The sequence below is a fragment of the Staurois parvus genome, unplaced genomic scaffold (assembly GCF_062004578.1).
Source record: "Staurois parvus isolate SC_StPar_1 unplaced genomic scaffold, SC_StPar_1.0 ptg000165l, whole genome shotgun sequence".
Taxonomy (NCBI): Eukaryota; Metazoa; Chordata; class Amphibia; order Anura; family Ranidae; genus Staurois; species Staurois parvus.
Window position 1 is genome coordinate 16,363,018 of NW_028317961.1, and position 23,193 is coordinate 16,386,210.

A 23,193-nucleotide genomic window follows, 5' to 3' on the forward strand; every position below is an offset into this window, starting at 1 on the left:
ACATTCTGATGGGAGGAGAGAGCAGAGTGAGAGATAAGTGCATGTGTTTCACTAGTCTAGTCACAGGCTGGAGAAGGGACCAGACCTGTGTTACTAAAAGGGGCCCATTCACATCACATACATGGACATTAGAAGCAGAATGCTTCATGAATAGGGTAGCTCCTACCACTTGTTGTGTGGTGGTTATTTGTTATGAAAAAAAACAGCATGTTCTGCTTTTTTCAGCACAATGGAATGCAACAGACATGAAATATTACTTTAAGGCCCCTTTCAGATATTGTGTTACAAGAATGAGCTTTCCCACTTGTGATTCCTAAAGTGCAATTTACATGCATTTCTGCTTGGTGTCACAGGGCAGCCCATTCACTTCAATGGCCTGTCCTATGTGTGTTTGTCACCCAAAAGAAGCTTCTATTCCTTTTTGGGTGACAAACCTAATGTGATTTTTGTTTTGCCGTAATTGCTGCACAATTTTGTTGCGCAACAATTGCGTCAGAATGTCACTGTGTTTGATATGCCATTAAGAATAATCGCACGAAATTGCATGTCATGTGTTTTGCTGCGAATTGGAATTGCAGCGATTCTGCCTGCGATTCCAAATCGCCTAATTTGAACAGGGCCTAAATGAAGACTCCTGTAAATAAAGAATATTCAACTGAAAAAAATGGCAATGTATGTAGTAAAAACCACATTCCAGTGTATGAAAAAACGCAGCGAAAAACAATGAAATGCTGTTTCAACACATTTGAAAAACACTTGTCAGTGTGTGCGCAATGATTCTAGCATTAACACTTAGATTGTAATCTCCAAGGAGCCGGGCCCTTCTATCCCTCTTGTATTGAACTGTATTGTTGCTGTATTGGCTCCCTTTATTTTGTAAAGCGCTGAGCAAACTGTTGGTGCTATATAAATCCTGTATAATAATAATAATCATAATAATAATAATAATAATAATAATAAATAGGCCCAAAGCAGAATTAAAATTAAAAAAATGCTAGAAGGTAGGAATTTTTGGCATCAGAACCATAAACTTCTCATCTGCCATGAAAAAACTTCTTCCACTTTCTCTGAGCTTTATTTTATTTTTTTGCATACAGTATATGACACATGCATTGTGCTGTGCACAGTATCAGCTCAACCATGGAATGAAAATCAGCCAGATGCAGAGGAGAAGATAACGCTTGTGCAGAAGTTACATCAGTGGCCTCCTAATGGCTGAATAATATTGCTGAAGGACATAGAAGCATCGGTAGTGGAGGGTGATTCTGAGAATGGTACAGAAGGAGGTGTTTGCCATAATCTGCACGTATGCTATGTAGTGTATACTGCTATTGTTATATTTTATTTTTTTATTATAATTATATCTTTCATTATTATTGTCATTATGTTTGTTATTATATTTTGTTGTTATTATTTTTATTTTTTGTTATTATATATTTTATTGTTATATTTTATTATTCATATACAGACAATATTATATATATATATATATATATATATATATATATATATATATATATATATATATATATATTTATTATGTTATATATTATTTGGTTTATTTTATATTTTAATTTTCAGATTATGCAAAAGATCACCCCACCATTTAGGCTCCATGTACACGGGACACTTCTGGACGATGTAAACTGACTGCTGGAAAATGTAGGTTAAAAAATGTCTGTTTAGCCACCTTTGCATTCCACGTTTATGAGCGTTTTATGTTTAGAAGCGTTTAAAAGATAACCTCAGGAGACCTTCCAAAATGCCCAGAATGCACTGAAAAACAGTAAAAAATTAGCTATTTCAGACATTTTGAGAGAGAAGTATTTGTTGAGATTAGCTGTCTTTTTATTGTGGTGTTTGGATGTGTTCCAGCTCATTTCTGTGCTGAAATTATTGCAGCAGTGTCTAACATTTATTTATTTCAGGTACTTATATAGCGCTGTCAATTTATGCAGCACTTCACATATATATTGTACATTCACATCAGTCCCTAACCCTCAAGGTGTGTACAATCTAAAGTCCCTAACTTACATTCATACACATACTAGGACCAATTTAGACAGGAGTCAATTAACCTACCAGCATGTCTTTGGAGTGTGGGAAGAAACCAGAGTACTCAGAAGAAACCCACGCAGGTACAGGGAGAACATACAAACTCCAGACAGGAGGTGCTGTGGCTGGGATTTGAACCAACGACCTAAATACTGCCAAGTGGAAGTGCTAACCATTTAGCCACCGTGCTACCCAGCATATCTTCTTTCATGTGAAACCTCAAAGTATGGTGTATCAGGTCCATTTGAGTACCAGGAAAACGCTTTGCATGCATATTTCATGATGAAAAAAGGCTCTGGACAGCATCTGGAAATGGAAGAGTTAAACATTTTTTGCAAATGCTTATAAACGCATTTAGCCACATTTAGCCATGTTTAAAAGCGTTTGATAAAATCGACTGCTGAATGCAAGTTTTCTGCGTTCAAAAAAACAACTGTAAACCCAAGTGCCTGTAAACAACAATGTGTACATGGACACATAGGAAAACATTAGGGTGAGTTTAGGGGCTGCTGAAAAAAAAAACACAGAAAAGCTCCTAAACGTGAGTTTATCAGCTGCAGTGTACATTAACCCTAGGGCTGATTCAAGTGTCTATAACACCACAGTTCGATATGTACCCTGTACAGTTTTGTACCCATCTACTGTAAATTCATCACCCAGGAATCATACACCCAGCTGTGTCTACAAACAAAAATATGTAATGTGTGTAGCAGCCTAAAATAATAGTAGGGTCATGCCTATCTAAACACGTGTCCTCACACAGCCATTAGAATTGGACGCACATTAGGCCCCTATTATACACAGGATCTTCTGGCAGCAAGAACCTGCGTTCTGTGTAGAAAATACTTGTATGACTTTCTGCAGGAAGCCTTACCTAGGTTCACACCTATGCATTTGCTGCAGCTTGCGTTTGCACGGGTGCAGCAGCCCTTTCATTTGTACAAGCTGCTGTCCCTGTAGGGAAAACGTGGGAGAAAGGTCCCTGTACCTTTTTTTAAAAGCGAAGCCGCAGGAAAATCGCAGGCTGCTTTTGCACCCTGTGATTTTCCTCAGCCAAAAACATGCTGGGGGTGCCATTATGAATGAGGCAGCATGTTTTGGCTTTGGGTGGTTGTGGGTGCAGGAATAGGTGATATTGACATGCTGTCCTAGAAAAATCAGGTCTGCCGCTCTGCCAGATGGAGCTGTGCTGTGTAGCAGCGTTCTACTATTCCAGTTTGCATGTTCTCCCTGTGCCTGCGTGGGTTTCCTCCGGGTATGCCGATTTCCTCCCGCCCTCCAAAGACATGCTGGTAGATTAAGTGGCTCCTATCTAAATTGGCCGTGGTATGTGTATGTATGAATGTAAGTTAGGGGCCTTAGATTGTACACCCCTTGAGGGTTAGGGACTGATGTGAATGTACCATATATATGTATATTAGGCTACTTTCATACCAGGGGCAGACTGACAACTCATGGGGCCCCCGGGCAATAGGGGATCATGGGGCCTGTGTCCTTGTCCAAACTCAAAAAAGCCTATGAAAAAGGTACCAGGGGCATCTCATGGGGCCCCCTACTGACCCCGGGCCCTCGGGCAGTGCCCGAGATTCCAATTGGTCAGTCCACTCCTGTTTCATACTGATCTGCCGCAAAAATGCATAGGTGTTTTTACCGTGCTTTCTGGGTGTTTTTAAAGGACATGTGACTTAAAAACTGCACCAAAAATGTTTCTGAGAGGCGTTTTAAGGCAATTTTCAGGTGTTTTCCATTGATTGATGGGAAGAGGCGTTTTTAATTTTTTTTTAACTCCCCAAACATGCCCTAAAGATGCTGCAAGCAGGAGTTTTACACCGCAAGTGCAACGCCTCAGTGTGACAACATACATAGATATACATTCACATACATAGGGAAACAATTTTCTTGAGCTTTTCAGATGCTTATTTTAATCGCAAAGATGCTTGAAAAACTCCTCAGTGTGAAAGCAGCCTAAGGCTCAGTTCACACTAGTGTTGAAAGCAGGCATTTGAGGGGCATTTTTAATGTCCCTCAAACGCCTATGAAAATGATACACACAGCAGCACGTCATAATTGATGCCTCATGTCCAGTCGAGAGGAGCTGAAGCCTTTCAATGCCTCCCATTCAAGTCTATAGTGATGCTCCTCAAATGCCTGGCAAGCGTTTGCAGGGCGTTAATACTATGAGGTTCATTGTAGGCGTTTGTGGTGCGGTTTTAACGCTTGTAAAACACCTATAAAATTCCCTCAAAACTGTGCATAGGGGGTTAGACAGGCGTTTTTAACGCTTGTAAAATGTCTGTCCAAAGCCTAACGCAATTGGGGAGTTTGGGAAGAAGTCAAGTGTGAACAAGCCCTTAGGGAGCTTAAAATGGACGCCCCGTGAGGGCAGGGACCAGGGGCGGACTGACAACTCATGGGGCCCCATGTCCTTGCCCAAATTCAAAAAACCTTATGAAAAAGGTAGCAGGGGCATCTCATGGGGCCCCCTACTCACTCCGGGCCCTCGGTCAGTGCCCAAGTGTCCAAATGGTCAGTCCGCCCCTCGCAGGGACTGATGTGAATGTACAATATATATGTAAAGCGCTGCGTAAATTGATGGCGCTATGTAAGTACCTGAAATAAATAACTCCCTATGGGCAGCACAGTGGCTAAATGGTTAGCACTTCTGCCTGGCAGTACTAGGGTCGTTGTTTTGAATCTCAACCCTGGCACCACCTGCCTGGAGTTTGCATGTTCTCCCTGTGACTACGTTGGTGTACTCCGGTTTCCTCACACACTCCAAAGACATGCTGGTAGGTGAATTGGATCCTGTCTAAATTGGCCCTAGTATGTATGAATGTAAGTTAGGGACCTTAGATTGTACACCCCTTGAGGGTTAGGGACTGATGTGAATGTACAATATATATGTAAAGTGCTGCGTAAACTGATGGTGCTATGTAAGTACCTGAAATAAATTTAAAAAAATCAATAACTCCCAGGAGCGAATGGGCAGGAATACAACTGCTTGTCAGGGAAGGTGTCTCCTGTATGTATTTAATGTGTTGGCTGTTCAGCTCTGAGGGTATTACTGACAAGAAGATACAATGTATCATGATGTGCTGCACACTTGTATGAAGTTACATTGTAATGGGCGCACAGGCCCTGGCGGCTCTCTGTACAATTGTAGAAAATGGGAAGAAAACAATGTTCCCTCCGCAGCCCTCCCCCCCTTCTCAGTGAACGCAGGTTACGTGCAGCTCAGAGAGCATTATTGACCAGACGCTTCCTCCCCCTCAGCCCACATCTGACTGACTGCTCAGCTCTTCCCTCTCTCTGCATTAACCCTGTGCGGCCCACACGCCGGCTGTGCTGTGACGTCACGGTGAACACACATGGCACGGCATGAGCGCAGAGCTGTGGACGTGCACTCCAGTACAAGCCGTCTCCCCTCCCCCTCCTGTGCTATTTAAATCGATGTTGACAACACGTGGGACACGTCAGGCCTGCCTTGTCCTCAGCCATCTCCTGGGAGAGACAGAGAGGGAAGTGTGCAAAAACCGGTTTGTGCAAGTGAGATGATTTGCACAACACGGGCGGGGCTGGAATGACTGACCCTGGAAGGAGAGGGCACACAACAATAATACATTCACCACTGTACAGTGCCATTCAGCATAGGAAACATGGGAAGCCTGAACTCAGGAAATGCTGCCTGCGATTGTTCTTATGTCTGAAAATGCTTGGCTGATCTCAGTGATTTCCTGACTGGTTTCACTGGCTGCATGCTTGCTGCAGGTTAGCAACCTAGAAAGTACTGAACACCAAGCAGAATGTATTGGGGAACAGCAGGGGGTTGCTTCCATTTATGCTCTACGGCCCATTGACATTATCGCGGTACATTATTAAAGCCGTGCAAACATTTATTATTTTGTAGTTTACCAATTCTTAAGCTGGCCGACAGCATTCTTTTTTTTTTTTCTTTTCGTCAACCAGAATGCGATCTGCTGCAGGTGTCCGTATAAACCTAGGGACATCCCAAACGCAGAGCGCAAACAGTGGGGAGGAATTCAGTCCTCATGCACACTGGATGTTTTTACAGCGGCTGTTTTTGGTTTTTGACGTTTTTTCTACAGTTAGTAAACTCCCCAGCATGTTATCCTCTGTGTCCATGTACACACAGACTGGAATCAGAGTTCTTTGGCACGGACATTTTTTGGCTGGAAAAAAATGGGTTTCTAGAGGAGTTTTTTAGCTGCAAAAAAGCCCTAACGCTGAAAAATGTGGTAAATTGCAGAAAACCAGAGTTTTTGGACTTTTTTGACCAAAAAAATTTGGGGTAAAAAAACCCCCCAAAAACTAAAAAATCACAAATGTGATAAAACGCGGCTAAATGCTAATACAAAAACGCTGAAAAATCATGGTTTTAATGTGACTTTAAACAGCTAACGTTACCAGCATTATTAAAAGTGCACTGTGCATGGAGTCTTAGGCTACGTTCACACTAGCGTTGTATGCAGGCAGCAGAGAGGCGTTTGGGAAGCGTTTTTAACGCTTCCCAAACGCCTCTGCCAATTCTGCACATTACAGCACATGGTGCTGTTCTAACAGGAGCGTTTGCGTCGCGGCAAAACGGATGCCTCTGGTCGAGTCCTATTCTAGTCTATGGTGCCGCTCCGCAAACGCCCGGCCGGCGTTTGCGGTGGGGTTGCGGGGCGGTAACACCATTCAAACTGCATTATAGGCATTTTGGGGTGTTTTTAACGCTCGGCAAACGCCTAGCAACCTCCGCTAAACCGCGCATGCGGCGTTTGCGGAGCGTTTGCCGAGCATTAAATAACGATCGGCAAACGCCGGACCAACGCTTGCCAAACGCTATAGGGGCGTTTGATAAGCGTTGGTAAAACAGCCAAGTGTGAACGAGCCCTTAAGCTGCTGCGTCACTTTTCTGGCAAAGTCATGAGGCATTTGTGATATTTTGGTTCTGACATTTAGTCACCCGTCACACCGCTGCGATTTAACCGGTTTCCAACCGCGCTATAGCCAAAGGACGGCTACAGTGCGGTTGTGTAATCCTGGGATGACATCCATGGACGTCATTCCAGGACACGCCCCCAGCGGCGCAGCCCCGCCAGTGATCACTGTCCTAAGTACAGTAATCAGCCAATCAGGGCGACCTTTTGCCACGTGATCAGTTGTATCCCACGACACAGCGATCACCAGGTAAATGCAGTTGCCGGTTCTCGGCTGCACTTTCCTCACGCTGTCACAGTGTGAGGAAAGTACTGCCGAGATCCGGCATTTTTCAGCGAAGGGATCGGCACCGATCATCAGGACACTGATGATCAGTCCCCAGCTGTGTCACCCACCTGTGCCGCCCTGCAGTCTCACCCACCTGTGCTACTCAGCAGTGCCACCTTCCTGTGCCCTGCAGTGCCACCCATCAGTGCTGCCTATCAGTGCAGCATCATCAGTGCCCGTCAATGCTGCCTATCCGTGCCACCTCATCAGTATTGCTGAGAACTGGCAATTGTCAGCGAAGGGAACGGCATCGATCATCAGGGCACTGATGATCAGTGCCCTGATCATAAGTCCCCAGCTGTGCCACCCACCTGTGCCCATCAGTGCTACCCACCTGTGCTGCCCTGCAGTGCCACCCACCTGTGCCACTCAGCAGTGCTCTGCAGTGCCCCAATCAGGGCCGCCTATCAGTGCAGCATTATCAGTGCCAGCTCATCAGTGCCGCCTCTCAGTGCTACCTATCCGTGCCACCTCATCAGTGCCCATCAGTGCTGCCTATCAGGGCTGCCTATCAGTACCCATCAGTGCTGCATATCAGTGCCCATCAGTGCTGCCTATCACTGGAGCCTCATCAACGCACATCAGTGAAGGAAAAAAAATTACCTGTTTGCAAAATTTTATAATAGATAAAAAGAAAACCTTTTTTTTTTTAAAATTTTTTGCTCTTTTTTGTTTATAGCACAAAAAATAAAACACCCAGTCGAGATTAAATACCACCAAAAGAAAGCTCTGTGTGGAAAAAATTATACAAATTTCATATGGGTACAATGTTAAATGACCACGCAATTGTCATTCAAAGTGCAACAGTGCTGAAAGCTTAAAATTGGCCTGGGTAGGAAGGGGGTGACAGTGCCTGGTAGGCAAGTGGTTAAAATAGCACGATTTCATGTGCGATTTCTGAAGACTTGTAAAGATTTTCAACGATTTCTTGCAATTTTCATTGTGATTTCCATTATATTCTATATATGTGAAATCATAATAAACTGCAGAAAAAGTGATGAAAGAACTACTTTAGAAATCACACTGCAGCAAATTGCACGTTAATGACATTCATTAGATGCGATTTCAGGTGCGATTTTAATTCACAAATCGCACCGATATGAACCAAATGTGCACCAGATTTATGTTGTTCAGAAATGTGCCACTTTTACATTGTGCTGTATTGAATGCACCAAATCTAAAAATAAAGCTAATTAATTAAGACCAACTCTCTTTTGGTGTACAGAAAGAAAAACTGGCTCAGATTTTGCAAAAGTGTCTCAAGTGCATTTTAACCACTTGACCTCCGAAAGATTTACCCCCCTTATTGACCAGGCCGTTTTTTGCTATATGGCGCTGCGTTACTTTAACCACTTCCAGTCCGGACACTTTTACCCCCTTCCTGCCCAGGGCAATTTTCAGCTTTCAGCGCTATCACACTTTGAATGACAATTGCGCGGTCATGCAACACTGTACCCATATGAATTTTTTACCATTTTTTTGAGACAGATAAAGCTTTATTTTGGTGGTATTTATTCACCACTGGGATCTTTATTTTTTTTGCTGTGTAAATGAAAAGTCCAAACATTTTGAAAAAAAGTGTTTTTCTTATAAAATTTTGCAAATAAATAATATTTCATCATTAATCTTGGCCAAAATGTATCCCGTTAAAAAAGCCAAATTAGTTTATAACCAAAAATTATAATTTTTAAACTTTTTTTTACATTTGTATTTTTTTTTTAAATTATTATTAATGGTTTTTATTTTTTTATTTTTTACATACTACTGAGTGAGCTGTGATTGGTCAAAGCTTGTCACATCGTACAAGGCTGTTGTGAATAGCCTTGTACCACGTGATCTCTGTGATCATTCACAGATTTCACACGTAGTAAGCAATGATGTCACAAGTGACATCTTGCTTACTACCTTGCATGTGATCACTGACTGGCCAATCAGTGATCACATGATCGGGACCTCGTACAGAGGTCCCGTCCGACGATCGGTGTTTCACTGTGTCCGGAGGACACAGCAGGCACCGGATTGCGGTGCTGCGCGCTCCCTGGCTAGAAATGGCGGGTGCCGTTTATGAACGGCAACCCGCCCCTGGAGTGCCACCGTCCTGCCATTTATAAACAGCAGGCGGACGGCAAGTGGTTAACAGACAATTGCACAGTCATGCAACATAACTTTATATAATTGTTTTTCCAACACAGAGCTTTCTTTTGGTGGCATTTGATCATCTCTGGGTTTTTTTTTATTTTTTGGACTATAAACAAAAAAAGACCAAAATTTTTTTAACCACCTCCCCACCACCTTATAGCACAAATACTGCTACAGGGCAGTGCAAAATCACGTATATATACGCTATTTTGCATTTCTGTGTAGGGGGCACACGCTGCGCTATCCCCACCGCTATTGGTGGCTACAGCTGTCAATCACCGGGTCCCATCCGGAGATTCCCTGCCGGCACCCGTCGATTGACCGAAGAACGCTGACGGGAGAGGTCTGTATGTAAACAATACAGATCTCCTCCCTGTCAGCTTCAGCATGCCGCTTTGTTTTGCTCTGTATAGCAGAGCAATACAAAGTAGCGTGCTTACATAGTAAAGCACACAGACAAAATAGTAAACCAGCACACAGTTAACCCTTTGATCGGCCCAGATGTTAACCCTTTCTTGCCCGGTTTCATTAGTACAGTGTCAGTGCTTTTTATTAGTGTCACTGGGGATGTCAGTGGCAGTTAGTTATTTCCCCCCCAGTGTCAGAATGCCAATCGTAGTCCGGCTACAAGTCGCTGATCGCCGCCATTACTGGTATTAAAAAAAAAAATTCCAGTATATATACCACCATTTGTACACGCTTTAACTTTCACGTAAACCAATTAACTTACAAGTATTGGGTTTTTTTTTACCAAAGACATGTAGCAGGTTTCCTACCCTGCTGTAGAGTCTACAAACTATATACCAGGTATCACTAAATGGTGGATGGCAGTCAGGATATGGACCACATGACAGTCCTATCCAGACAGCAGCTCCGTCACGTAGCAGCCTGGATATATTCTTCCACCTGGCAGTACGAGGGTCATTGGTTCAAATCCCAACCACGGCACCACCTGCCTGGAGTTTGCATGTTCTCCCTGTGCCTGCGAGGGTTTCCTCCAGGTACTCCGGTTTCCTGCCACACTCCAAAGACACGCTGGTAGGTTATTTGGCTCCTGTCTAAATTGGCCCTAATATGTGTATGTATGAATGTGAGTTAGGGACCTTAGATTGTACATCTCTTGAGGGTTAGGGGCTGATGTGACTGTATAATATATATGTGAAGCGCTGCGTAAATTGATGGCACTATATAAGTTCCTGACCTCCCACAACACTACTTTAAGCCCTACACAGCAGGAAGAAGGTAGAAGGTGTGGATGTCCGGAAAGAGGGTGGAAGCTGTCCAACCTTTCAAGATAACAAGCCTGTGATTTGTTGCTAGGGGCCTAGAAACCAATCACCTGCCTGTTAATATGAAACAGTGGGCAGCTCTCTCCCTCTGTCCTGACATGCTACACTTTCTTCCTTCTACCTGCTGTGTAAGAATTGGAAAGGTTGGAGGAGGACTGTGATTGGCAGGGGAAAATGTGATGTGGAGGGGGAATTCACATAAAGGGGACTGGTTTACAAAGAAAGTAGGGGGGCTGTGAAGGGAATCAGGATACAAGAAAGGGAGTCTGTGAAAGGAACTGGGGTGCAAGTAAGGGGGGGCAGCCTTGTCTTTATTCAGTAACTTCAGCGTAAATAGTTACAGTAACAGTCAGTTGACGCGGTTTTAGTCATAACTTGAGACAGTCAGCAAGCAGGCAACAGATCGGTCCAGGCAGCAAGTGGAAATATGGTCAATAAACAGGCCAGTATTGGTACAGGCAATAGGGAGAGGCAACATTGCACTGGTTTGGCGGTTACCAGGAACACCATAACTGGTGTAGCAGTGATCATGGACAATGTAACTGGCGTGGCAGCGATCACCGACAATATGACTACTGTGGCGGTGATCAGGGACACTGTAACTGGTGTGGCAGTGCTTAGGGACAATATGAGTGGTGTGCCAGTGATCAGAGACAATAATGAGTGGTGGGATTGGTGTGGCAGTGATCAGGGACACTGGGATTGGTGTAGCAGTGATAAGTGGCAATATGACTGGTGTGATTTTAATCAGTGATGATAAGAGTGTTTGGCAATTATCAGGCATTATATGACTGGTGTGGCAGTGATCACAGACATTGTGAGTGGTGTTGTGGTGATTACCGATACTGTGCGTGGGTGGCAGTAATTAGGGACAATATTAGTGGTGTGGCTGTGATCAGGAACACGCTGTAAGTGGTGTGGCAGTGATCATGGACACTGACTAGTGTGGCAGTGGTGAGGGACACTTTAAGTGGGTGGCGGTGATGACGGACATTGATTGGTGACATTGAGTTAAAAAGAAAAAAAATAATTTTTTTAATTACTCTGGGTGGGTGAACAGGATTTTTTTTTTTCACAATGTGATTACTTTTACAGCCATTATGACTGTAAAAGCAGTAATTTCTTATTCTCTCTAGCTACAGCCATTGAGAAATACTGTGATAGCTGTGATTGGCTCATAGCAGCCTGTACAAAGATCAGTGTTCTACTGGACACAGCTTGCACAGATCGCACCGTTGGGCACTCCCAGGGAGCGCGCACAAGTGGTGGATGCTGAAGGACTTACAGATACATCTACCCTCATCAGTGCTGCTCCTGTCTGGGGGTTTATGTACTATGGCTGGATAGGAAAGTGGTTAATGTGTGTTACTAAGTGCATTGGGTTAAAGTAGTTCTTCAGCCCTAACTAAAATAAAAGTCAGCAGTTGCAAATCCTGTAGCTGCTGACTTTTTTTTTTTTTAAATAAGGACACTTACCTATCCAAGGATTCAGTGTTGTGCCCATCTGGATCTGTAATTTTAGGTGAAATCCTCCTCTGTCCATGCCTCTAGCAAACTTCAGGTGCAACGGGGGGAGTTAATAGAACTAAGGGCTGTCATCGAGAGAATGCAAACGTACCCACGTTTCTACCCAGCTGATCCATTCATAGAAGCCATATCACAGCTTCTAGGAATGAAACAAGATATATGTATGGTGGGGGTGTGGATGGAAGAGGGTTTCACCTAAAAGAAGAGGCATCAGTACAAGGGACATACAGTGAAGGAAATAAGTATTTGATCCCCTGCTGATTTTGAATGTTTGCCGACTCACAAAGAAATGATCAGTCTAAAAATCAAATGGTAGGTGTATTGTTACACTGAGAGACAGAATAGCAACAAATAATTCAAAGGAAATGCATGTCTGCATGTCTTACAATGAGGGGCGGACTGACCATTTGGAAACTCGGGCACTGCCCGAGGGCCCGGGGTCAGTAGGAGCCCCATGAGATGCCCCTGGTACCTTTTTCATAGGCTTTTTTGAGTTTGGGCAAGGACACAGGGGCCCCATGATCCCCTATTGCCCGGGGGCCCCATGAGTTGTCAGTCCGCCCCTGCTTACAATACACCTACCATTCGATTTTTAGACTGATCATTTCTTTGTGAGTGGGCAAACATTCAAAATCAGCAGGGGATCAAATACTTATTTCCGTCACTGTATCTTACATACTGTAAGTTATGTCTCTTATGCTGTTTTTTGTTTTTTAGTTTAGCTGTATTACTGTGCGAACTTCACGAATGGCTGAGGTCACTTTCATCCTGTCATTGCACTGTATGGGCTCAGTGGTCTCAGCTATCAGCACACAGTTATTAACCCCAACCATGAAAACCAGTAGATTGTTACCACTGGAATATATAGTGTGGTTGAACAACCGTGCGACTGGAGCCCTAGGCATTAAAGCTAAACCCCAGGCCAAAAGCCAAAGTACAAAGTTGAAATACAAGTATGGGAATTATCTAATCTGTTATGGGATATGTATTTCTGTCCACCCAGTCCTGTGATTTATGGAACCCTACAACAAAAAAGTGCCAGCCAGGTGTTTTTTTTTTACTTCCACCTGTAGGGTAAAGGATTTATTCACCTTAAGGAACATGTTAAATGTTACACCAATATTTAGGGTCAGGGTTGCCAGCTGTCAGTAAGTTCATGGACGGTGGAACATGTAACATGTTCCAGCACCTGCCTCCTCTACTTCCCCTGAGCCCCATCCCCTGTGACAGTGAGCAGGGGTTCCTCTCCCCTGCAGCTGCTGTCACATTTAAAATCCACCCATACAGCTATGTCATTCATTTACAGGGATAAAACTACAGGGAATAAACTACAAGACCTAGACTTGTAGATCTTAATGGACTATGAGTGTGCTGGTCAGAGCACTCATAATCCATTGACACCTCCTCCAGCTTTATGAAAGCTCATACAGAGGTACAGGAAAAAGGATGGAGGGAGAGTGTGCAGGAACCTTGCATAGCATTCATTATTTACTGATCGTGGGTGCAATAATGTGCAAGCTCCCATGGAAAAAAATAATAAATGCACATTTTTTTTCTACTGTAAAAATGTGCATTTGTTTTTTTTCCCTAAAGCTGAGCCTAATCTTTAAGGTGGTATTAAACCCTAAAGCAAAAATGTATTATGTTGCAGCTTACCAATTCTTAGATGTTTTGGCGGCATTAGTTTTCTTTCTTTTATTTTCGTCTGGTGATCTTGTAAGTAAGTCTGCATTAAGGTAAAAACCCTTCCCAGCCCCCCTTATACTTACCTAAACCCGATCCCAATTCAGCGTTGCGTACGAGAGCAGCGGTTCTCCCTCCTCATTGTTTCAGAGATAGCAGCAGGAGCCATTGCACTGCCACTCAGCAGGGGGGAGGAGCCAGGAGCACCAGCGGGGGATTTGAGAAGAGGAGGATTGGGGCTGCTCGATGCAAAACTATTGCACAGAGCAGGTAAGTATGACATGTTTGTTAAAACAAAATGTTTGACTTTAGAAGCACTTGAAGCTCTGAAAAATGTAAAGCAAACCATGGTTGCTAGTGCAGCCACAGATTTGTTTAGATCCCGATGCTGCCACATTGTAATACTTAACGCAATGGCAGCGAAAGAGTTAAAGCTCTTTTGCTGTCTCACACCCCTAGGGGCCCATTAACACTTCCAAATTGCAGTACCATGCGGAATGCATGCTAACGTGTTTGTGCGATGCAGTTCCAATCATTCCAAATGGCACCCAAAGCACCTGGCCAGCTGATGTGCACTGCAGCATAGCATGATGCATGGCAACACACTGACATGTCTGTGCACTGTCAGGAATAGTACATGCACTATTTTTGTGTGTTAGGCAGCCCATTCAAATGAATGCACTGCCTTAAAGCGAAACTTCACCATAAAAGGAAAGTTTCACTTCAACATCTTCTCCCCTGCTCTCCCACTTTTGGGAATAATAAGCCACAATTTACTGGTAGAATTAGCAGATCTAAAATATATATGAACTTTTAAAAAAATAAAAATAAAGCCATCAGTGTCATAAGTTAGCCTGCAGTTTCTTGCCTGTATATTTTTACCTACTTGCAGCAGTGCATTTCCTAGCCTGATTCCTTTCACATGTGTGGTTTGGCTGTGCTCACCTATAGGCATCACCAGCTATTCTGTGGGTTTTATTTCCTTCCTTTTTATCACTTCACAGCCCACTTCCTGGTTTACTTGCCTACATAAGACATGCTCAGTCTAGCCCACATTGTCTAAGCAACTTTACAGCTCTCTGAGCTCCTGTTCATTTGATACTTGTGTATCCTGTGCCTGACTACCCGTGCACTGATCCCGGGTTCGCTCACTGACTGTGCTTGTTTGCTGCTCGTCCTGACCTCATCTTGTCTACTGGATTTCCTGTTGTCTCCTGCTGTTGTATTCTGCTCACATGAGTGGCCTCCACATGCTCAGTTGGGCATACCTGGTTCCAGCTTGCTGCAAGTCCCTCCCCACATCAGGGGCCATGATGAAGAAGCAGGATGGGGCTTAGATTCCGCATGCTGGGGAACACTGAGTTGGCTATCTGCAAGGGCTCACTACCATAGGTGCTTGACAATCAGCTGTAGCACAACAGCTTAGTTTAGTAGTACAAGTTTAGTGGCACAGAAATAGTATAGTTAGTGAGCTTCTTTTTTCACAGTTCCACACTACATTGTCTTAAAAGTTTTATAAAATGTCAAAACAGAAGGCAAAAAAACACAACTCCATATTCCCCAAATCAACTCCCATCCCTGTATTCCCAATATATTTGAAATAGACTGTTTTTGGTAGAAACTGGCTAGCATCAGGACAGTATACCAGCAAATGAAAAAGCAAGACATAGAAAAAGAAAAGACAAGTGTTATTCTGCTATAAAAATTAAAGTGACAATCTGAAAGAAATTAGCCACAAATATTGTTCAGTGACTGGATAGTATGTAAACAGCTTGGTTAGGCTGCAATATAAGAGGGAGAGACAAGGAAAGTTTTACCTTGAAATAAATATTAGAGTGTATTATTTGAGAAACAATAACAGCCAGTATTGTTCAGTGGCTAGACAGTATGTAAGTTTTGTCTTGCAATGGAGATTAGAGTGCATTATTTGAGAGACAGCCGTCACAAATATTTTACAGTGGCTCTAATGGAGAGGTTTTTACTCCTCATTCATCTATTGCCAACAGTATACACAATAATTTTCTTGGTCTGGGGTCAGGCTCGGAAACCAGTAGCTATAGCAGTCAAGAGATTCCCACCAACCAGCAGGAACCAGCAGGAAAAATACACAATAAAATCACCCTAGCAGATGATGCAGGGAATGTAATGGAATGTACACAGCTTTTACTTTCTGACTGCTCATCACATTTCTTGAGGTGCTAAAATACCAGAATAGTACAAACACCCTCAAATGACCCCTTTTTTGGAAAGTAGACACCCTAAGATATCTGCTTAGAGGCATATTGAGTCCATGTAAGATTTATTTTTTTCCACAAGCTTCTGGAAAATGACAAAAACATTTTTTTTTTTTGCACAAAGTTGTCATTTAAATTATTTATTTCTTGCACAAGCCATGGGTATATGTGGAATTACACCACAAAATACATTCTTACATTTTTTGTGTAAAAAGAAAACATTTTTTTGTCATTTTCAAAAAACTTGTGATAACAAAAAAAAATTCTTCTATTGATTCAACATCTCAGCAAATAGTTTGGGGTGTCTACTTTCCAAAAAGGGGTCATTTTGGGGGGTGGGGGCGTTTTATGCCCAGTATTAGACGTTTATGCCACACATCACTCACTCTTCTAACCACCTGAAGATCAAGCCTTTTCTGACACTTTTTTGTTCACATGAAAAAAATCAGTATTTTTTGCTAGGAAATTAATTTAAACCCTCAAACGTTATATATTTTTTTAAAGTAGACACCCTAGTGAATAAAATGGTGGGTACTACAATTTTTTTATGGCACATAGTACTCGCACAGCGATTTTTCAATTGCAATTTAAAAAAAAAAAAATACACTTTTTTTTTACTTTTAATGCACAAAAACACAATATATTGGCCAATTATTTGGTAAGATATAAAAGATGAAGGTATGCCGAGTAAATAGATACCAAACATGACATGCTTTAAAACTGCGCATGCCCCGTGCAATGGCGACAAACTGCATACATTTTTAATATATATAGGCAACACTTTAAAAGCCTTTAAAAGCTACCATTTTAGATTTACAGAGGAGGTCTAGTGTTAGAATTACTTCCCTTGATCGGACGTTCACGGTGATACCTCACATGTATGGTGCAACCGCTGTTTACATACCAGCACAGGGTCAACTCTTGTGCACACAGGTGTGCGTGCATGGGAGGGGAAGTTTCTTTTTTTTTTCTTTTAAGTTATTTTGATTTTTTTAATTATTTTTACACTGTACCTTTCATTTTTTTTTTATCACTTTTAATGCTATCACAGGGAATGCAAATATCCCCTATAACTTCAATGGGCATTGTCATATATTCTTTTTTGAGAATTCTGGGGTCTATCGGCTCTAGATATCTCCTCCGCCCTTACATTATCTAATCAAACCAAGATCGGTGTGATCAGATATATCCTGCAAAACTGAAGTGATGAAATGCTCGTAGCTTCCGAATTCTTAGACTATAGAGATGATTGGCACCACTCTGGTCTCCAATCAGCTCTATGGTCAGCTGGCAGAAACACCGGCTGCATTCTCAGGATCCCCCGACGGCATGGGACTGCCCAAGAAGGCAGTGGGGGAGGGGGGCATCATATCCCACTGCTTGTAAAAGCAATCCTGCAGCTAATTAGCCACTAGGATTGCTTTTACATGAAAGCTGATCGCTGGCTGAAAAAAATGATATCAGGATGATGCCTGAAGCTGTAGGCATCATCCTGGTATAACCATTTAAAGTCCAGTGATGTACCAGTACATAGCTGATCCTTGTTGGTTATATATGCTATGATATTTTTTTTTTGTATGCAGCCTGTGGGCTGAATGAAAAAGATAGATGAAATCTTTGCCAGAAAAAGTGTGTGATATGCCCACCCTTAGAATATACTGCCCTGCATCCATGCATTTGTAATGGTGGGCACACATTAGGTCACATTTTGCCACATGCGCCAGTTCCAAGATTGTACAAATGTCTAAATAGTGGCACGCTTGAATAAAAATTGTCCACGTATAAGTGGTACCCCATATGGAAAAAAGGATGACACCAAGTCCCAAACTATCTTGCCACTGCTCCCCATGTAGTCTGGGCATCCAGGGGGCTCCACGTGACTATCTATTCCCTCGTAAATCCAAAACTTATAAGTATAGCCTGTTGTCCTCTCACAGATCTTCTACATCTTGACCCCATATCTGGCACGCTTGCTGGGGAGAAATAGTTTGAATGCAAGGCAGAGAGGAAAAATTGATCAGGGACTCATCAACGCAGATTTTTTGCTGGGGAGTATAGACATCTGCAAATTTTTGGTTAAGGTGATTTGCGAGGGGCTGAATTTTGTGGAGCAGGTCAAATTCAGGGTCACCCCGAGGATGACAGAGTGTATTGTCGTTTAAATGCATAAAACACATTATACTCTCATATCTATGCCTGGCCATGGCAGTAGAGAACATAGGCATATGATGAATCGGGTCTTCGGACCAATACAACCGCAATTCATTTCTTATAGTAATGCCCCCATGTTGAGGGTTAGGCCTCAAAAAAATGTAAATTCAGAAACCGTAATGAGTTTCCATGCGACTGGTCTGGCAAAGTTTGAATTTGGGTTGGCGGTGATAAATTGTTGTGCAAATAAATTGCTTTGATCCACAATCAACGCATACAGATATTCCGTGAAAAAACAGCTCCAAAAATCAAGGAGGTATGTGAAAGACAAAGATGTACTAGACCGCTGGTACTCGCCAGTTCACCAAAAGGTAGAGCGGCACTAGTACTGGCACTCTGCTGCATATGAGAGTCATCAAAATTTACCGGCAAGTGCTAACAGAGATAAAGCCTGATTCTGCGAACACTGCGGTTTTGTGTGCAATGTATCAAGTGACAGTGACCTACTGACACTGCACTCGCTGGGGGAGAAGGGGGGGGGGGGTAAGTGTAGCGGCTAAACGCAGGTGCTGGCAGGTGCCGGGGCTGATCCCGCTAACACTGTTTTTGGGGACACTATACTAATGTGAACGCTGGTATAGTGCTGATCTGATTAAAGATATTGATCCGTTCAGACACTATACTAGCAATGGAGGTTTATTGTGCATGAGCGTGCTCCTGGCAATCAAGGGGTTAAATGTGATGACTGGTGCACTGACGGGCAATCTGACGCTATCTGGGAGGGGCGTGAAAACCACGGGAGTGCAAATCATGTGTATATATATATATATATATATATATATATATATGTGATTTTGCGCACCCATGCTGCCCTGTAGCAATATTTCTGCTATAGGGCGGTCAGTAAGAGGTTACAGAAGCGGTTTGTGTTACGTCAATGCGTTACTTTAACTGACAAATGCGCGGTCATGCAACACTGCACCCAAATTAAATTTACATCCCTTTTTTCCCACAAATTGAGCTTTCTTTCGGTGGTATTTGATCGCATGTGCATTTTTTATGTTTTGCGCTATAAAAAAAAAGGCTGACAATTTTGAGAAAAAAAACAATATTTTGGACTTTTTGCTATAAAACATGTCCTGTAAAAAAATTTAAAAATCAAATTTCGTCATAAATTTCGGCCAAAATGTATTCTGCGACATGTCTTTGCTAAAAAAAATCCCAATACGTGTAAATTAATTGGTTTACGTGAATGTTATAGTGTCTACAAATGGCGGGAAAGATACTGGGATTTTTTTTTTATACTAATAATGGCGGCGATCAGCAACTTATGGCGGTGATCAGCGATTTATGACAGTGATCAGCGACTTATGGCGGGACTGCGGCTGACATTTTGACACTGGGGGGGAATTGACTTGGAGTCACTGACATCCCCAGTGACACCAATACAGTGATCAGTGCAAAAAAAAACATTGACACTGTACTAATGGCACTGGGGAGGAAGGGGTTAACTTTGCAATGAAAGGGTTAACTGTGTGAGGGGAGTGTTTTACTAGGGGGCGGGGGGGTGTACTTCACAGGAACATGCTGTCCCAGAAAGCTAATCTCTGCTCTCCGTGACAGTGTGTTAGGAGCTGACCGGGAGCAGAGCTGCATTGTAAACAATGCAGCTGTGCTCTGTGTCACTGTTTGCCGGCAATCTCTGGGACCCAGCGGGTAATGACCAGCCAGGACCCGGTGATTGACACCCGCGGCCACGATCGGCGGCACAGGTAGGGTGGTCGTGCACCTGTTTTGCAATATCACGTTTTAAAACGTGATTTTGCCCAGCAGTGCCACCTTGTGGCTGTTTTTCTACAGTGGCTGGACGGCAAGCAGCTAATGAAGCAGGTGCATCCTGATCCATGGCTATTCAAACTATTGAAAAATGTTCAGAATTCTCTGACCTCAAAATTAACTACGAGAAGTTTACCCTGATGCCACTAGCCTTCAGATCCATACCTCAGTCTCCAGTCTACAGTTGTGTCCTCCACCTTAAATATCTTGGGACTGTAAACACAAAGAACTCTAAAAGCTATCTGAGAGAACATTTGTCCACTTCTGCAAACCATCAAGGGTAAATTCAAGTCGTAGGCCAAATCAACGTGATTAAAATGATTCTTTTGACAATGTATGTATACATATTTATATGACTTTTTCAAGGTACTTAACTATTTATTTCCATCCGTTATCACACTACAAAGGCCTAAAGAGGAAGCCACAATGGCCCTACCGCACAGGGCCAATCAGCACTGTCCAGACAGACGTCAGGGGTTTTGCATCCTCCTAGAGCAGAAAGATTTAATAATTGCATTTCCATGTTCTGTGTACTGTGGAAGACCAGATATAGTGCATGCAGGGTCCTGGGTTTAGTAACTGCATTGCTTGCAGTTTTGTTATGTTCTTATGAGCCCATCCAGGTCAGAGAAAAAGACTTTGTACTGTGTGCTCCCATACCTTTGGATTTAAGACATACTGTAGCACACTTGTCCAAATTAAGAATTACTGACTTGCCTATGTTGATTGGAAGACAGAATTTTAGAGACAAAAAGGCAGCTCTTGAATCCAGAATGTTGGTGGACTATATATTAATAGAGCACAGACAATTGGAATCCCTGATTAAATCCGTTATAGAGGTAATGTCTATTTCGGATCATGCTCCTGTCACGACGAGTCTATGGTTAGGAGGAGATTGGAATAAGAGGGCCATGTGGAGATTAAATGAGACACTAATACAAGATCCCGAATTAGAGAGAAGGTTAAGGGAAGAGATCGAGCAATTTTTTGCTCTGAATGAAATGGAGGAAATATTGGTGGCTACTGTTTGGGAGGCACATAAAGCTTATATGAGGGGAATCTTGAAAGCTTTAGGGATGAAAAAAAGAAAGAACGAGAGAGGAATATAAAAGGGGTAACAGAAGATTTATATAAATTAGAACAGGTACATAAAAAAGTAGGATATAGATGTACATCAGAAGGTTACCCTTAAAAGAGAAGAACTGAAAGATTTATTGGAACAGAAGATGAGGAAGGTCTTTAACTGCATTTCAAAGGAAAGATACCGGTGAGGGAATAGACCAGGAAATATTTGATGAAAAGATTGTAGGATAATAAATTCAAACATTATATAGAAAAAATAAAAGATGAGAATGGGGAACTGGTACACTCCAAGGTGGCACACTTACCAAGAAAATCAGAAGATAAATTAATAGCACTAGAACGAGTAATCTCCCAGGATGAAATTAGAGGGGCCCTAAAGAGTACGGTTGGAGGAAAGAGCCCAGGTCCCGACATTTATACGGTGACACAATGCGCCAGTTACAGACCCATATAATTATTAAATATTGACACAAAATTATTTGCGAAGGTGCTAGCCACCAGGATGAAAGAGCTGATGCCAGAGTGGATACATCTAGATCAAGTGGGATTTATTTCAGGGAGGGAAAGAGGAGACAATGGTCTAAGAACATTTTTCATCCTACAAAAAGCAAAAAGAGGGAAGCAGCTGACAATTATACTGTGGATTGATGCAGAAAACGCCTTTGATAAGGTAGATTGGGGATTTATGATAAACACGCTAGAGATATTAGGAATATGGAGCAAAATGGTAAGGTGGATAAAAGGGCTTTATAAGGGCCCTTCTGCAGCTGTCAAGGTGAATGGGTCCCTGTCAGGGTCCTTTAAAATGTATAATGGTACTAGGCAGGGTTGTCCATTATCCCCATTGTTATTTGTCCTATCTCTAGAACCACTTTTGACACTGGTAAGAAAGAACACGGATATTAAAGGAATTAAGTTGGAGAAGTAGAACATAAGGTGGCAGCATATGCAGATGATATGCTGTTCTACATTGTCAATCCTAGACTGACATTGCTTAATTTAATGGGATTATTAAAACGATATGGGAGTTGTCAAATTTGAAAATAAACCTTTCAAAATCTGAGATCTTAAATATTAACGTTTCAAAGGTAGAGATGCAGATTTTGCAAAAAGACTTTCCATTTACATTGAAGGAGAGGGAATTAAGCTACCTGGGAATAAAGTTAACCCCCTCAATAAAAAACATATCAAGTTAATTATATACCATTAATAAATTAAATTAAAGATGAGTTGAGAAGACTCTCAATAGGGCGGGTTTCGTGGATTGGATGTATCAATCTGGTTAAGATGGTGATAGTCCCAAAATCCTGTATAAATTTCAAATGCTCCCAATATATTTACCAGGATCTTTCTTTAGGATAATAAGAAAATTGATACTGAGGTTTATATGGGCTAATAAGAAACTAAGAATTAAGTATGAGGTTCTATGTAACAGCAAAGAGAAAGGAGGATTAAATTTGCCAAATATGAGGAAGTATTATATGTCAGTGTTATTATCATGGGTGGTAGATTGGACACATAACTCAGACCAAAAAAGTTGGGTTAAAATAGAAGGTATATTAAGTAATGCACAATTAGAGAGGATTATCTGGATTCCACAAAAGTTTCGAGAATTAGATGAAAATAGTAGTACACTGACATGGGAGTTGTTGAGAATATGGGATGGGTTGCATAAGTTAATGGGCTGGAAGTACAATTCACTGTTGATATCCCTGGTGGATACAGATTTTTTTCCACCAGGGAATGATAATATTTCTGGGAAATGGCTTAAAAATAGAAATGTACTGTTAAAGGATATAGTAGATAAGGGGAAGTTATGTACATTCAAAGAATTAGAGTAAAAAAGATTTACTTTATACATTAGATGAATTTAAATACTATCAATTTGGACACTTTGTCTCAACACTCCCCCAACCACTGAGGAT

General features: G+C 42.2%; 1 long non-coding RNA gene across 1 annotated transcript in view; it reads left to right on the plus strand.

The window, feature by feature from the left end:
• The first annotated feature begins 1,200 nt into the window (after positions 1-1,200).
• Positions 1,201-23,193, plus strand: part of LOC149462927 (uncharacterized) — a 57,288-nt gene continuing 35,295 nt past the window's right edge. Inside the window, exons 1-2 of the long non-coding RNA XR_016312568.1 lie at positions 1,201-1,306; positions 1,582-1,662. This is a non-coding gene — a long non-coding RNA (uncharacterized LOC149462927). The remainder of the gene's footprint in view (positions 1,307-1,581; positions 1,663-23,193) is intronic.